This window comes from Ylistrum balloti, unplaced genomic scaffold (genome assembly GCF_031769215.1).
Source record: "Ylistrum balloti isolate Yb309-2 unplaced genomic scaffold, AGI_CSIRO_Ybal_v1 Utg369680, whole genome shotgun sequence".
Taxonomy (NCBI): domain Eukaryota; kingdom Metazoa; phylum Mollusca; class Bivalvia; order Pectinida; family Pectinidae; genus Ylistrum; species Ylistrum balloti.
Genome location: NW_026781921.1, coordinates 1,771,285 through 1,788,331, shown reverse-complemented (window position 1 = coordinate 1,788,331; position 17,047 = coordinate 1,771,285).

Below are 17,047 nucleotides of genomic sequence, written 5' to 3'. Positions count from 1 at the left end.
AACTGATAGGAACTGAACTTTAAACAGTGGTAACGCAATCGCCTTTCACCTGGCCGTCTGGGATTCGATCCCCGGAAGAGGTATGGGTCACCTGCACGATAACGTGGGTTTACCCGGGTACTCGTGTTTCTTCCAACAGTAAGACCTCTCACACGCTTCCATCCGGGCCAATGGGAGTGATTTATATAAGTTGAATAAACTTGTTTCGCAATTGTTGTAAAATATATAAAGTTTATTTATTGAAATTGTACAAATCTGGACAAAGCGAGTCTCCGTCATGGACGCAAAATGTTGATTAGAAAAAATAAATAGAAAATAGTTTGTGTTCCCAGTTTCCCGAATAAACATATTTTTAGCTACCAACTAAAATTTCTATTTTGTAAAAAGACTTTTTTTTAAAGTTCCGTGTTGGTTTTGCTCGTGTTTTGTTTGCTGGCGATCCCCCAAAGTATCGATACCATACGGCATTTTCACAGACCCGTCACCTATCTAGGAAGATGGCGGTCACCAGATAATCAAAAGTAATTGGGACATCAGTTCAGTTTTTTCAAATCATATTTGTCAGAAGTTGTCAAACAATATCAAATGCATATATTTAATTTGATTCTACTTTCCTTAATGTTGTAATTCAGATTAAAAAAATGTAGATACCAAAACCAAGTTTGTGCATTTGTTTGTTACCGTATATACATAATTTGAGAAAAAATTGTACAAAACTGGACACGTTTGGGTGGTCGGGTGGTGCAGTGGAAACGCACTAGCCTTTCACCTAGCCGTCCGGGGATGTGAAAAGGTATTGGGTCACCTGCACGTGGGTTTTTCCCGGATACTCCGGTTTCCTCTCACACTAAGACCCCTCGCGCGCTCCCATCTGAGCCAACAAGAGAGGTTAATTTAAGTTGGAAAAACTTGCTTCGCAATTGTTTTAAAATGAATATAGTCTAATTATCTAAAAAAAAAAGTGTTTCTCTATATTCTCCTTACAGTTCCGAAAACAGGTTAGGTGGGGGAAGAAGGGGCTATATAGGAATCACATTCTCTGTCCGTCTGGAAATGTGGGAAGGGGGTTACATAATTTGTTAACTTATAGCTTTATAATCTAGGTTTTTTGGGAAATATGAAATCTTAATTGCCTCCGATGTTGTGTTCCCAAGGGATAGTCCCGCTAAATATATGACATTTTCGAGTGAAAAAAAAAACATCACATTCCCCGATAACTAGAACAGTAAAACGATCAAAACTAGTATTATGTTCAAATCTGGTATAAATTATCATCAACATTTAATAAACATAACAAGGAAACATAAAAAAAATTCCCATTACATATTAATGGTATAAGCATTATCACGTGACATACAAAATGTGTAGTGTAAACATCACCACGTGACTTACTATAATTGTTATCACGTGACTGTTACAACAGCCAGTAATATACAATAAATAAGCCACGTGACCTGGTGCAAATATTTACATCAAATTTTTCTATGAAAATTAATACAAAGGAATATCACACATTTAAAAGCTGTGAAAGTTAAACAGAGAATAAATGAACTTTGTTAACCTACCGGTAAAAGTTCAACTGCTTCGTTCTGAACGATATCAGACGAACACCATGTCCTTGCCATTTGTAAATCATATACATGAAGTTGTAATGGCGATGTGTTCCATCCGATTAGGAGACAAGGAATATTATAAGAGCAGGTGCAGTTTCACTCCGGAACTGTTAATGTTTGCATTGCATTTATTTGTTTATCTAGGGGCACATTACCTGAATCGATCCATACCCGTACTTGTAAACACAGATTTTCAGCATTCCACAGAAGATATATGGAAACACATTCCAGACACATTCCTCAATTGCGATGTTGCTACGCCCTTCTCGTTTATATAATGGCTTAACTTTCGTGCGAAGTAAAAAAAATATGGGTTCTATATCGTTAAACTTAACGACATATATAGCGAGGAAAAAAATCACTGTCTTGTTTACAAGTGAGACGTAAGTGTAATATACATGTTAGTTTACACCAAACGCCTTGTATGATATAACTACATATATTGACATGGCTGACTTGTTGGAAGTCACACACTGTGAATGACTCAACTATATTGTTTAAACGACTTTTGTGTTTTAATATTTAACAATTTAGTCGTCCGCCGAAAGACCATAATAGTGGACGCAAAACTCGTTAGACAAATAAAAAAATAATTAGTGTTTTGTTCCAATGTCATTCTTTGACTCTACATTGTTAATATTAGCTATCGTGTATAAAAACTTTAATAAACTTTAATAACAATTAAAATTTTCCAGTTTCGGCAACTTCGGAAAAAGAATACTTGTTAAAGCACAGAGCGTCAAATCCATATTCACCAATATAAATTAATGAAAACAGCCTACCTGGATTGGTCTGTTGTTTATCTTTACCTGTATAATTTTTACCTGTGATGTCTCATAAGACGCCATTGCCATACGACCAGTTATGGTGTGATTAAACATTAATACTTCAGAGTGCATATAATAAGCCATATTATTATTGTAGACCAAGTGTATTCAAATTTACCCAATTATTAAGAGTTCAAAATGTAACTGAATTGAGAAAACTAGGATGATTACTTTTACCTAGCAACAAAGCAACGCAATGAAGCATTAATAGAGATGTATCTACAGTTTGTACCGAAATGTTTATGCATATATTTTTAAGTTTCTCAGTACATCACTGTTTCTATAATTATCATCATTCCTAAAGAGACCAATATATAGATATGTGATATTTTATTTCTAGATTTCACTGTACATCAATACAACACGCTTTGCTGCTCTAATGCATTGTACGAGGTTGATAATTTTATCATTCAATTCCAATGCTAAAATATCATCATACAAGCATTATATAAAAGTTAGTAATCATTGTGTAGGACACTATAATCATATCGTATTACATTACAATTATAAGGTTATGATGTGTGATAATAACTTGTGATGTATTATATTTTTGACCGTAATATTTAACAGCATTTTGTGTGTTGTTGTATTTATCTTAAATAGAACATTATGGCAATTACTGTTATATAAATTATTGTCTATTACTATAATATAAATTATTGTCCAGTACTATAATATAAATTATTGTCCATTACTATAATATAAATCATTGTCCATTACTATAATATAAATTATTGTCCATTACTATAATATTAATCATCATCAAAGTAAAGATGGTAAAACTCACTGACTAATGCCTTTGACATCTTAAATGACTATAAAAACATGTTTATATTCAAAATACGTTGTGATTCCATGAAAATCTCTTACATGACAATAATTAATAACTAAATTCCTTTCATAATGTAGGTTCTGTACAACGTATGGGTCTCCGTACATGACTTTACCGTGAATTTGCTACTGTATCCTGACAACGGCGGTATGTGTTGAACACAGATAACCATACGTCTGATGTGATTTACATACATGTACTTCACCCACCTGTTTTACTATGGTTTATGTTCCAATAATTAGGAAAATCATGAATCCACGCATGCATGTAATTGCAGTGTAATAAAGTAGCTTACCAACTCTATGGGAGTGATATCGAACCTACATTTTATAAATGTATTTCATTTAGATTGAGAGAGATCTTCTAAACATATTTATAATTTGTTGCTATGTCCCTGTGATTCCCAGCTATCGCATGTCATGTTTGTTCAACGAAACAGCAGAACAGAGTTCGAATCAAACTAAAGATACGGTGATAAATTTACGGATGGTAATACAATCATTTTCCTGTCAGGTGATATAGTCCATTGTTTTGTCAGGTGATATAGTCTATTGTTTTGTCAGGTGATAGAGTCCATTGTTTTGTCAGGTGATATAGTCCATTGTTTTGTCAGGTGATATAGTCTATTGTTTTGTCAGGTGATAGAGTCTACTGTTTTGTCAGGTGATATGGTCTATTGTTTTGTCAGGTGATAGAGTCCATTGTTTTGTCAGGTGATATAGTCTATTGTTTTGTCAGGTGATAGAGTCCATTGTTTTGTCAGGTGATATAGTCCATTGTTTTGTCAGGTGATAGAGTCCATTGTTTTGTCAGGTGATATGGTCTATTGTTTTGTCAGGTGATAGAGTCTGCTGTTTTGTCAGGTGATAGAGTCCATTGTTTTGTCAGGTGATATGGTCTATTGTTTTGTGAGGTGATATAGTCCATTGTTTTGTCAGGTGATATAGTCTATTGTTTTGTCAGGTGATAGAGTCTGCTGTTTTGTCAGGTGATATAGTCTACTGTTTTGTCAGGTGATAGAGTCTACTGTTTTGTCAGGTGATATAGTCTATTGTTTTGTCAGGTGATATAGTCTATTGTTTTGTCAGGTGATAGAGTCCATTGTTTTGTCAGGTGATATGGTCTATTGTTTTGTCAGGTGATAGAGTCTGCTGTTTTGTCAGGTGATATAGTCTATTGTTTTGTCAGGTGATATAGTCCATTGTTTTGTCAGGTGATATGGTCTATTGTTTTGTCAGGTGATAGAGTCTGCTGTTTTGTCAGGTGATATGGTCTATTGTTTTGTCAGGTGATAGAGTCCATTGTTTTGTCAGGTGATATGGTCTATTGTTTTGTCAGGTGATAGAGTCTGCTGTTTTGTCAGGTGATATGGTCTATTGTTTTGTCAGGTGATAGAGTCTGCTGTTTTGTCAGGTGATAGAGTCTACTGTTTTGTCAGGTGATATTATTAGTTATGTAGTTTGCTAGTGACCCCCTACAGGAATATAGGGGTTCAGTCAGATTGGTAGGGGGCAAGCAACGTCCAATCAGATCAATGCATTCTAGTCCGAGGTGCAATAAAGTCTATTGTTTTGTCAGGTGATATCGTCTTTTGTTTTGTCAGGTGATATAGTCTACTGTTTTGTTACGTGATATTGTCAATTGTTTTGTCAGGTGATTTAGTCTATTGTTTTGTCAGGTGAGGAAGTCTACTGTTTTGTCACGTGATATAGCCTATTGTTTTGTCAGGTGATAGAGTCTACTGTTTTGTCAGGTGATATAGTCTATTGTTTTGTGAGGTGATAGAGTCTGCTGTTTTGTCAGGTGATATATTCCGTCGTTTGATCAGGTAATATAGTCTATTTATGTCATGTGTTTTAGTCTTTTGTTTTGTCAGGTGGTTTAGTCTTATCTTATATGGACAGTCCTAACTCATCGAAAACCCGCAACACACCGAAAATATCATCAAAATTGTATGTGATCATACCCTTAATATCTAAATACACACATTATACGTAAATATACAACGATTGTTTTCTAAATCCGAATATGGACACTTAAGGAAGGAGGTACTTCATCCCTCACCTATCATTTAATACTGTTTGCAATTACGTTTTACAATTGTGACCTTCAAAGTCAGTCAAGGTGAAATAATTTGGCACATGTTTTTAAAGCAGGCCAAAACATTGTCTGGTTTTTCGTTGGTTGATTGATCATCTGACCCCTGTGTTCAAGGTTATTTATCTGAACAAACTTGGATGTCCTCAAGCATATTACTGGCCCAATACCAGTATATTGGATCTCTCGTTTATTGAAAAGAAGTTAAAAAATCAAACACACTTGGCCCGTGATCTTGAAAGTTCAAGATCATTCATTTGAACAAACTTTGCGGTCTTTAATTTAAATGTGATACAAGGCTCCGACATCGGTACCCTCTTGGGTATTGTTGAAAAGTTATATAAATACACCTGCCCGACCACGTGGGTTTTCCCCGGGTACTCCGGTTTCCTCCCACACTAAGACCCCTCTCGCGCTTACATTCGGGCCAACAAGAGCGATAAGTATAAGTTGACATAACTTGTTTCGCAATTGTTGTAAAATAAATAAAGTTGATATTTATATTTATATAAATATTTGAACCCATTTGACCCATGGACCTTGAAAGTGGTTTTGTGAATATTCATAAATCAACTTGTTCATTACAACATGTAAAATCGCCAATTCAACACCATTTTCTATTTCTAAACGTACTATTCAAGTAAATTCACAGAGTTTTTCTGCCGATTTACCGCATGTGCTAAAATACAGCTTTTTCCCCGTCACTGTCGAATACAGCGAAATATATGTGGCAGGTGTATTCCGACAACGGCGGTGCCAGTTGCAGGACAAGAATCGGGTGGCGCAGTGGTATCGCAATCGCATTTCATTTAGCCGTCCGGGGTTCGATTCCATCCGGGCCATCATGAGTGATTAGTTTAAGTTGAAATAACTTGTTTCACAATTATCGTAAAATTAATAAAGTTTTAAAGTATACATTTTGAATTCATGTACAAAAAGGGAGCACCAAACTCCCACGTAGTTTATAAAACCACACAAGTATGTAAATACATTCCAAATATATACACAGGTATGCAATACACCAAATATGTACAAATCCAGACCACCAGAGGTCAAACGGTGCTTTTTTTTATAAAGATAACACCCAACACGATTTCTAGATTTACCAAATAAGGAGCACGGTGCTATATGATCGCGTCTTTACTCCCGAACTATACCCGTTTTAGAGGAAACATTTACCCTGCCAGTCAGATTCATTTAAATATTTATATAAAGCATTGCTATTGTTGAATATACCGGGTGTTGACAGGTGAATAGCACGCTCCACAGGTATACTTATTGGTGTTCAACTCTGATGTATTTACCTGTGCATTAATTTCATAAGTTTTAAATATTTGAAATGTGACTAGTACCATACGGTATGTGTATAGGATGTGTAATAAAAATAACTACGCGCCAACGTCAGAGAAGCGTAATACGTAATGATAAGGATGAATAACCATACCTTATGGAGAAACATATCTCCAGTAAATGTATTTCATTGACGCGAAATATACATAAACCGCCATATATTTTTTCTGTCCGATAACAGCTATGATTATATTGCGACTTGTCTGACAATGTCAAATATTTAAGATCATGAATATATTCATACAAGTAGAATATCTGTTATTTACTTATATGATCGTACATCTCCACAATCTACCTATGGATGAGGTCGCATGTACTTAAACATGTTTACAAACGTAATTTTAGTGACTATTGATAAAGTAAAGAGCTATTTACTACAATACCGTCTGTTATATATCTCTTTCCATTAAAGGGGAGTGGCGGTAAATCCCGAAACCACTAAAGCAAATAAATCCGGAAATCCGTCATTTCTGGGAACGAGGCTTCAATGGCAGAGTATGATAGTCGATGTAAACATTAATTACGACACTTATACAAAATATTTACATTGCATCACGTCATGAATGAAACCACTCATGTGCATTACCGTATAAGGGCAAGATGAATTGAAGATTATCTCTTTTTTAATTGGGGAATCCCCTATGATTACTATGTGTAATGTGACAAATTACCAGTAATACTCGTACCCAATCAGATATCAGTAACCACCAGGAATCATCGTGTGTACCACACAACAGCAAATTGTCTCCCCAAATATTGCATACACCCAAACGCGATTCATCCACCCTAATTCCTTCACTACCACAGTGAACCCCCATACAACCACCCCCGACCCCTCCACTGCCTCCTCTGTATACCCCTAAACAACAACAATATGTCTCCCCAGTTATCTCCCTCGTGTAACCTCATACAACCACCACCCGACCCCTCCACTACCTCCCCTGTATTCCCCCTAAACAACAACAATATGTCTCCCCAGTTATCTCCCTCGTGTAACCTCATACAACCACCACCCGACCCCTCCACTACCTCCCCTGTATACCCCCAAACAACAACATGTCTCCCCAGTTATCTTCCTCGTGTACCCTCATACAAACCACCACCCGACTCCTCCACTGCCTCCTCTGTATACCCCTAAACAACAACAATATGTCTCCCCAGTTATCTCCCTCGTGCACCCTCATACAACCACCACCCGACCCCTCCACTACCTCCCCTGTATACCCCTAAACAACAACAATATGTCTCCCCAGTTATCTCCCTCGTGTACCCTCATACAACCACCACCCGACCCCTCCACTACCTCCTCTGTATACCCCTAAACAACAACAATATGTCTCCCCAGTTATCTCCCTCGTGTAACCTCATACAACCACCACCCGACCCCTCCACTACCTCCCCTGTATTCCCCCAAACAACAACAATATGTCTCCCCAGTTATCTCCCTCGTGTAACCTCATACAACCACCACCCGACCCCTCCACTACCTCCCCTGTATACCCCCAAACAACAACAATATGTCTCCCCAGTTATCTCCCTCACTACCGCATCCCCACTCCTTCCGTGTACCCCATACAACCCACCTTCACTGTCTCCTCTGTGTACCCCCATACAACCACCACCCGACAACTCCACTATTTCCCCTGTGTATCCACTACGATCATCACCCAAACACTCCCCTACCTCCCCTGGGTATCCCCTACATTAATCACAAAACCCCTCCACTATTCTTCTGTGTATCCCCATACACTGACATCTTTACTGTTTCCCCTGTGTACCTCCCTACAATCATCATCCGACACATCCGCTCTTTCCAACCATCAATATGTAATCCCATAAATGAAATCTTTCTCAAACCGGATATCCGGTTCACGTGCGTACATAATGCATAATACAATGTCATTACATAGATAGACTTTCATTTTACGTCTGAAAAAAAACTTTGTTAGTTCACATGGAAACTTACGGAATCACTTTATTCAGGTTGAAAAAAGAAAGATGTAAGAAAGCTAAACCATCCTTTTCCAATTTAATAAGTCTATTAAATGTTGCAATAGTTGGTAATACTCAAAGTTTGTGTTCATTCCTAACATGTTTTTTCCAAAGGGAGATAATCCTGTCACAATTTTTCCTTTCGGCTTTTATTGTAATCTTCGGAGTAATTTCTTTCAGCTGACATGCTAAGATGAAATGGTCGAAGGGACCTGGTCCAGATAACCTCTTTTCCTTATCTTTCGTGCTTGTATTAAAGATAATTATGTAGGTATATAGTACACGTGATATACACTTATATATATCTCATATGTTTTCTTATAATCTTTATGAAATATAAGGAAAAGTGCTGTAGTATCCATCAGTCTCATAGTTATGATGGCGAGTATTTCCATTTCTCAGTCTCATGTTATCTCTCCCTCGTTCTTAAGTCGACAAAACGAGAGAGCGACAAAACGAGAGAGCGACAACGCGAGGCGAGAGAGCGACAACGCGAGGCGAGAGACCTGCGATATTGCCCGATTACGAAATATCCTTAAGCGTCCACAATACGTAGTAAACTTTTTTAATGTATAATATGATACTTGTACCCAGTACATGGGACACCTTGAATTTTTAAATCAATATTAAAAAAATCAACATTACGTGGAAGTTGTACAGTAAATGGTTTTCAACGGTTCAACTTGCAGAAAATAATTAAAAAAAAAATAATAGAAATGTTGGAGTTAAAATTTTGAACAGTTGAGATAGTGCTACATCATGTTGATTCATTTATCTATCTACATTTATTTATTTATTTATTTACTTATTTATTTAAGACATGTTTCTGCAATGCAATGCATTGTAATTTGATAAATTCACGGCGACATTAATTAAGAGGAAAAAGACTCCAAATAAATTCAACCCTTTCAATAAACGGTACACAATACAGATTTCGCATACATGTGGACACAATGTCTTTTATAGCTTATAAAACATTCACCGAACAGCACTACAGATACTATTGTCCTTTGCATTTTAAATAAAATTCAATACATATTATCAAAGGATAATTCTGTGTGACATTTTGAATGGCTGAACATTTTGAATAATTCAAGCTTGTATTGACTCGGTGAAATTACGTCATCGGTCCGAAGTGTTATATTTATATATAAAAAAAAAAAACCCCGATCGTGTTTAGACATAATAACGAACCACGACCTGGTGACAGGGTAGCTTCATGACTCGTCTTATACAGTTTAATATCACACGAAACCTGACTCTGAAATGTGACTGTCAGGGTGGCAGAGTCTTACACATTAATACAGGTGTTAAGTAGGATGTAACGATTGTACCATGACACTACAGCGACAATGTGAAAAAAGCCTTACAAATCTCATTCACAAGAGTAATCAAGTTATTGATGGAAATTATATATAGAAAAGATTTCTAAACAAAAAGATTAATCATCTACGCTCTTTACAAATCGATGTAGGCTGAATGCTTCTTGGTACATTGAGGTTGTATGAAATACCGTCCTTTTCAAATTCTCCACTCAGGAAGCATCTTGGTACATTGAGGTTGAATGAAATACCGTCCTTTTCAAATTCTCCATTCAGGAAGCATCTTGGTACATTGAGGTTGTATGAAATACCGTCCTATTCCAATTCTCCATTTAGAAGCATCTTGGTACATTGAGGTTGCATGAAATACCGTCCTATTCAAATTCTGTATTCAGGAAGCATCTTGGTACATTGAGGTTGTATGAAATACCGTCCTGTTCAAATTCTGTATTCAGGAAGAATCTTGGTACACTGAGGTTGTATGAAATACCGTCCTTTTCAAATTCTGTATTCAGGAAGCATCTTGGTACATTGTGGTTGAATGAAATACCGTCCTATTCCAATTCTCCATTTAGAAGCATCTTGGTACATTGAGGTTGTATGAAATGCCGTCCTTTTCAAATTCTGTATTCAGGAAGCATCTTGGTACATTGAGGTTGTATGAAATACAGTCCTATTCAAATTCTGTATTCAGGAAGCATCTTGGTACATTGTGGTTGAATGAAATACCGTCCTATTCCAATTCTCCATTTAGAAGCATCTTGGTACATTGAGGTTGTATGAAATGCCGTCCTTTTCAAATTCTGTATTCAGGAAGCATCTTGGTACATTGAGGTTGTATGAAATACCGTCCTATTCAAATTCTGTATTCAGGAAGCATCTTAGTACACTGAGGTTGAATGAAATACCGTCCTTTTCAAATTCTGTATTCAGGAAGCATCTTGGTACATTGAGGTTGTATGAAATACCGTCCTATTCCAATTCTGTATTCAGGAAGCATCTTGGTACATTGAGGTTGTATGAAATACCGTCCTATTCAAATTCTGTATTCAGGAAGCATCTTGGTACATTGAGGTTGAATGAAATACCGTCCTATTCAAATTCTGTATTCAGGAAGCATCTTGGTACATTGAGGTTGAATGAAATGCCGTCCTTTTCAAATTCTCCATTCAGGAAGCATCTTGGTACATTGAGGTTGTATGAAATACCGTCCTATTCAAATTCTGTATTCAGGAAGCATCTTGGTACATTGAGGTTGTATGAAATACCGTCCTATTCAAATTCTGTATTCAGGAAGCATCTTGGTACATTGAGGTTGAATGAAATGCCGTCCTTTTCAAATTCTCCATTCAGGAAGCATCTTGGTACATTGAGGTTGTATGAAATACCGTCCTATTCAAATTCTGTATTCAGGAAGCATCTTGGTACATTGTGGTTGAATGAAATACCGTCCTATTCCAATTCTCCATTTAGAAGCATCTTGGTACATTGAGGTTGTATGAAATGCCGTCCTTTTCAAATTCTGTATTCAGGAAGCATCTTGGTACATTGAGGTTGTATGAAATACCGTCCTATTCAAATTCTCCATTCAGGAAGCATCTTGGTACACTGAGGTTGAATGAAATACCGTCCTTTTCAAATTCTGTATTCAGGAAGCATCTTGGTACATTGAGGTTGTATGAAATACCGTCCTATTCAAATTCTGTATTCAGGAAGCATCTTGGTACATTGAGGTTGTATGAAATACCGTCCTATTCAAATTCTGTATTCAGGAAGCATCTTGGTACATTGAGGTTGTATGAAATACCGTCCTATTCAAATTCTGTATTCAGGAAGCATCTTGGTACATTGAGGTTGTATGAAATACCGACCTATTCAAATTCTCCATTTAGAAGCATCTTGGTACATTGAGGTTGTATGAAATACCGTCCTATTCCAATTCTGTATTCAGGAAGCATCTTGGTACATTGTGGTTGAATGAAATACCGTCCTATTCCAATTCTCCATTTAGAAGCATCTTGGTACATTGAGGTTGTATGAAATACCGTCCTATTCAAGCTCTCCATTCCGAAGGCATGTTCATTGATTGCTCAAAAGATACATAGGTTAATAGTTCCTTTTAATACAAATTTATGACAAGAGAGAGTTTCATCCTTCTAGCTTTTGTCAGTGATACTAGGACCTAAAATTTGAAAACCTATAGGGCGACTGAGAAAATCCAAAGGTATATCGAAAGAAATGCTAAAGGTTTAGATAGGGGAATGCGCTAGCCTAATAATTTAATAAATCTCATAATTTTCATATTTCTGATAATTTTAGAAGGACGTCAAGTGCACGTGTATGAACTAAGATGTGGCATACAGGTTACGGCAAACCTCCACCAAAAGTGTTTACTGCTTGTGTTCTCAAAGATTCTTTAAAGGGCACACAAGTGAATAGCACATTTTTATACGGAATTTTTCGTTAGATTCAGCAAAGCCAAACGATTGATAATATTATTGCGGTTTACCAACATGGAACTGAAGTGAGGTTCGTTCTACTATATACGTTACAAAACAGAAACAACCACAGGACATAACAGTCATTGCTACCAACCCCCTCCTCGCTGTAGCAAACAGCAGTGTCCTGTTTTCACTGTATGAGCTCTTTCATACACGAACGCAAAATGTGTTTTGTTTGTAGGCGGGGTGAAAACATTTGTATGGTTTTGTCAACTGTCGTATCAGATGAAATGATGCATAGTATGAGGTCGTATCAGAACAAGAAAAAACGGTAGTTAATTCTTAAATCACGTCTCTCCAGCTTATTATGTGATTATGTTTCACAGCAGCAAAACACTATACGCTTTCAGTAGAATATAAACACTTTAACGACACCGGACTTCAGTTACGAAAAAAGAATATAAACACTTAAACGACACCGGACTTCAGTTACGAAAAAAACTCACACTTTGTAAACAAGTTACATTATATACGCGTAAATGTCTTTTTCCTTCTCAATTTATTATAGAAGTTTCTCAGTTTCAAGAATACTCGGATGGTAGACAATTAAATTGTTGTTTATTCAAATAAAGAATACTTAATTTTATCTTTCTCACGGATACACCGAATCCAAATAGATTATTATTACAAGTCCATTCTTTGAGAAGTAAGCAATAATATCATACAAGAAAGTATCGTATACAAAGACCACAACCTGCATATTTCGACAGCTGAATCCTCAATATCAAAGATGAAATGGTATATCCTTAGTTGGTCAGAAACTTAAAAAACCTTCTATCTAATTTATATTCTATAGACGTTAGATTAATTTGGTTCCGTTTATAGGAATTAATTTTGAGTTTTCTTAAACTTCTGGTTAACTTTTATGAAATATGCCTTTCAACATCTCTCTAGACTCCAACAGGCTATGGTGATACTTGCAACGGCTCTGTGTTTGTCACCGTAATTAATGACACTTTTATGGAACGGTTTTATCAAAGAGCGTTCTGTGTTGTCATGGCAGTGGCATTGGGCTAGACAAAAACACGCGATGGTCCTTCCGTATGTTGTTCAGTGAAGAAGCATCAGGTGTTAAAGACAACTTCGCTTTTCAAGGGTGAACAATACGGAGTTGATAAAAGGAGACCGGTGTGTGTCGTAGTTGTGTCCTTGTGCAAAACTCTAATTGGTCTGGGTTGCATGTGGCGGGTTCTGGATGACATGCATGGGCCTCCTGAATGTAGCCACCGACTACTACGAGGAGACCACACCTCAGAATGACCCTGACTGTGATACCCCCTAATGTCACCACATTCACTGTTGTAACCAGGCTACATTATTGGGTTTCAATAGTAGGTGAACCAAAACAATTGTTCGAAATACAGAATATCTTAATTCAGATAACATACCAATAATGTAAGAATGTTCAGTAAGAATCGGACTAAATGCTTAGACATGTATCCTTTCATGGTGTGTATGTGTTTTCTGATATCGGCGTGGCCTGTCCACCCTGTATACAGTATACACTAATAAAAAACACCTGGGCGTTATCAACAGCATTCCTGTTAGTGTCCAAGGAATTCAGACACTGACCAACTGATGTCTCTATCATGATATATGGTTAGAATCGACCACACCTACCACTGGACGCTGGTTGATTGGGTGGGGACATTCAAACTTTTCTCCGCGTGTCCTGTAACTAGTGTTGAGAGAGTGATCGTTGAAACGCGTATTGGTATTTACGACACTACCTCCATATACAGAAAAACACGTTTCAATACAAGTTTATAATTAGATACAACAGAGTAAAACGATTATTTACACTGTTACCTGTTAGTCATGATAAGGGGCCTAAATTGTTGCAAACCTAGGAGAGAACTGAGGAAAATAAAAATTGGTTGAAATTCATATAAATAAAAATTATATCGGAAGATGTCAACCCAAAAATTTAAAATTAATATGTTGTGCGTTTAAAATATATAAAGTTCACGAGTATATTCAAATTTTCGTTAATTTTCAATGGCGTTTTTTCGTCCGTATCTTGTAAAATATGGACAACTATCATCTATCACTAGAGGTCAATTTGTAGTTAACTGTGACAAATACCAAATAGCCTTACAAGCACACATAAATATTGATCTTTGAAACAAGTGCCCACGACACCATGATTAGTGAGTTAAAGCTGATAACCTTGTTTGTGTAGTCTGGAGTAAAACCACAGTTGATATTGTCCGCCTCGTGACGTCATACTGATATCTCCACAGACCTGTCAATTTTTTCACAATGACGTCATCAATCCAAGAATGCATCCCATGCCCCTTTGAACGCGTTTGATAACTCTACCATCATTTGCGATGAATTGCATGGTTTTACTTATTCATATATCTCACATTTGATACAACCATATTTCAATACATCAGTTTTTGTATGAATATATATATTTTTTATCGGTGAGTCGCTTTCATAGAGCTGTATTTATAAACACGGGTGCACAAGTAATATTGTCATATATGTTACTTAATCATTCTGCAGTTATCTTTACAAAAATCGACTGTTCACATTTAACACAAAGATTGACGTTTGATACTCGAAAAAAACACGCACGTAATATACCCCTATAACTCCATCAGTTACTAGCCTAGATGACACCAGATCAACCGTCCGAAAGGAACCGGGACTAAGTTTTCATGTTTGATTACCTGTAAAAACAGCGCTACATTCTTCATAACACCCAAGTAGAGACTGATTTTCTTCCATTCCCGTGTTGTGGCTACTCTCGCGTCCTTATCTCATTAAACAACCCGTTTTCAATTCACATCTTCATACCTTCCCTTCTCGTGATCTCCCTGTCCATCATATCATTACTTTGATATCAAAGTATAACATTACTTCATCTTAATTGCTTAGTTCTTTATAACACCAGGGATTCAACGTATTTGGTATGCATCATGCGCAATTTGGTTTGCACAGACAAAGATGGCGTAAAATATCCGCTTCTTATGCTTATGGTGAGTGTAACATCCCCGATTTCTTATAAGTCCATTTAGAACGTCTGTTCTTCCGGAATATGTCAGATATATAACAATTTTGCTTGTAATTTGAGTTATTGAATTAAATGAACATCACTTTGACTCGTAAAACTAAACCGGAATTCATATCACTATACAATGGAAAAAGACATAGACATATGCAGAAGATGTAATTTATGTGTTTGTTCATATTGTTCTGTATGTAATACTGACTAAAATACGACAGACAATCATAGGTGCAATTTTTCTTGTCAAAATAATATTTCCTTTAGTGCCTTGAAATACAATATTTAGAAAGAATAGACATTCTCAGTCCAGAACGGAGTATTGTGATGACCAGATTATCAATAGAGTTTCATAAATCAGGGGTGAATTACTCGTCACTTGCAATCTAAGCGAGCATTTGACGTTATGTTTGTTTATGCAAACCAAATTACGCACGATGTATACTTAAATACATATCTGATGGAATTCGTGTGTAATGTTTAAGGTGCGGTGTTTGGCAGTAAGGACGAATTGCAATTTTTATATTGGGAGATGTCCTCGGCAATTGGGCCTCTCTGTCCGGCCACTAGTAATGTGAAACAGTCGTATATTTTTTCTTCCCATGGATCGACCGGAGGCCACCGTTACCGTAGTGTGTCTGGCCTTCTGTTCTGGTCGTTTTGAGAAGGTTAGGAACCAAGCTAGTTATAACAAATGCTGACGACTTGTCTTGTAGTACGGATGGGAAGTCGCCCTCTGGTTAACGCGGAGTCAGGGTTTTCTCTAACAGGGGAGTTTGGCTGTGTGTCGCGTGAGAGAACGGACGGGTTTTCTTTTCCCTTTTTCACTGCCATATTTTGTAGACGGTTTGACCGTTGTAATATAATTACATTTGTATTTTCATCGTATACCCAAATATACATACAGTAAGGACGCTAGCGGGGAGCACCAAGGGAGTTTATATATGACAAAGTCGAGCAGTAAGGGAGCTCAAGGGTCAGCACACATGCAGTCCTGTGTATGCTGTGTGGCTAGTGTGTGAATCTGGGTATATGTGGAATAGTGTAGACGTAAGGGGTACGTGACAATTATTGGTGTACTGTCGGTGTCTATATTCTCGTGGTAGTAAGGGTTTAAGCTATCTCGATCTAGTAAACACGTGGGCATAAGTATTTTGGCTGTAGGCGGTAACGGAACACTAGTTAGGCTGTCTGTCACGTTTTCAACAAGTAGGTTTTGTTGAATTATTATTTTCTGTTCCCCTATATATCTTAATTAGCTCTTTATTTTCTTTAAGTGTTACTCTTTTCCTGTATATATTTCTCAGTACAGGTTGTACGTGATCACGGAAGTGATTGCTCAGACATAGGCAATGTCCCTGAGCTAGAAAAGTCTATATATTTCATTTTGTATATATTTGCTCCACTAAATTATTGTTAAACTCCGTTCGGGGTGGTTATACCCTTTTGGAATCGAGACAGTTATCACGCCGGGTCACGTTAAATTCTCACGGATGTTGA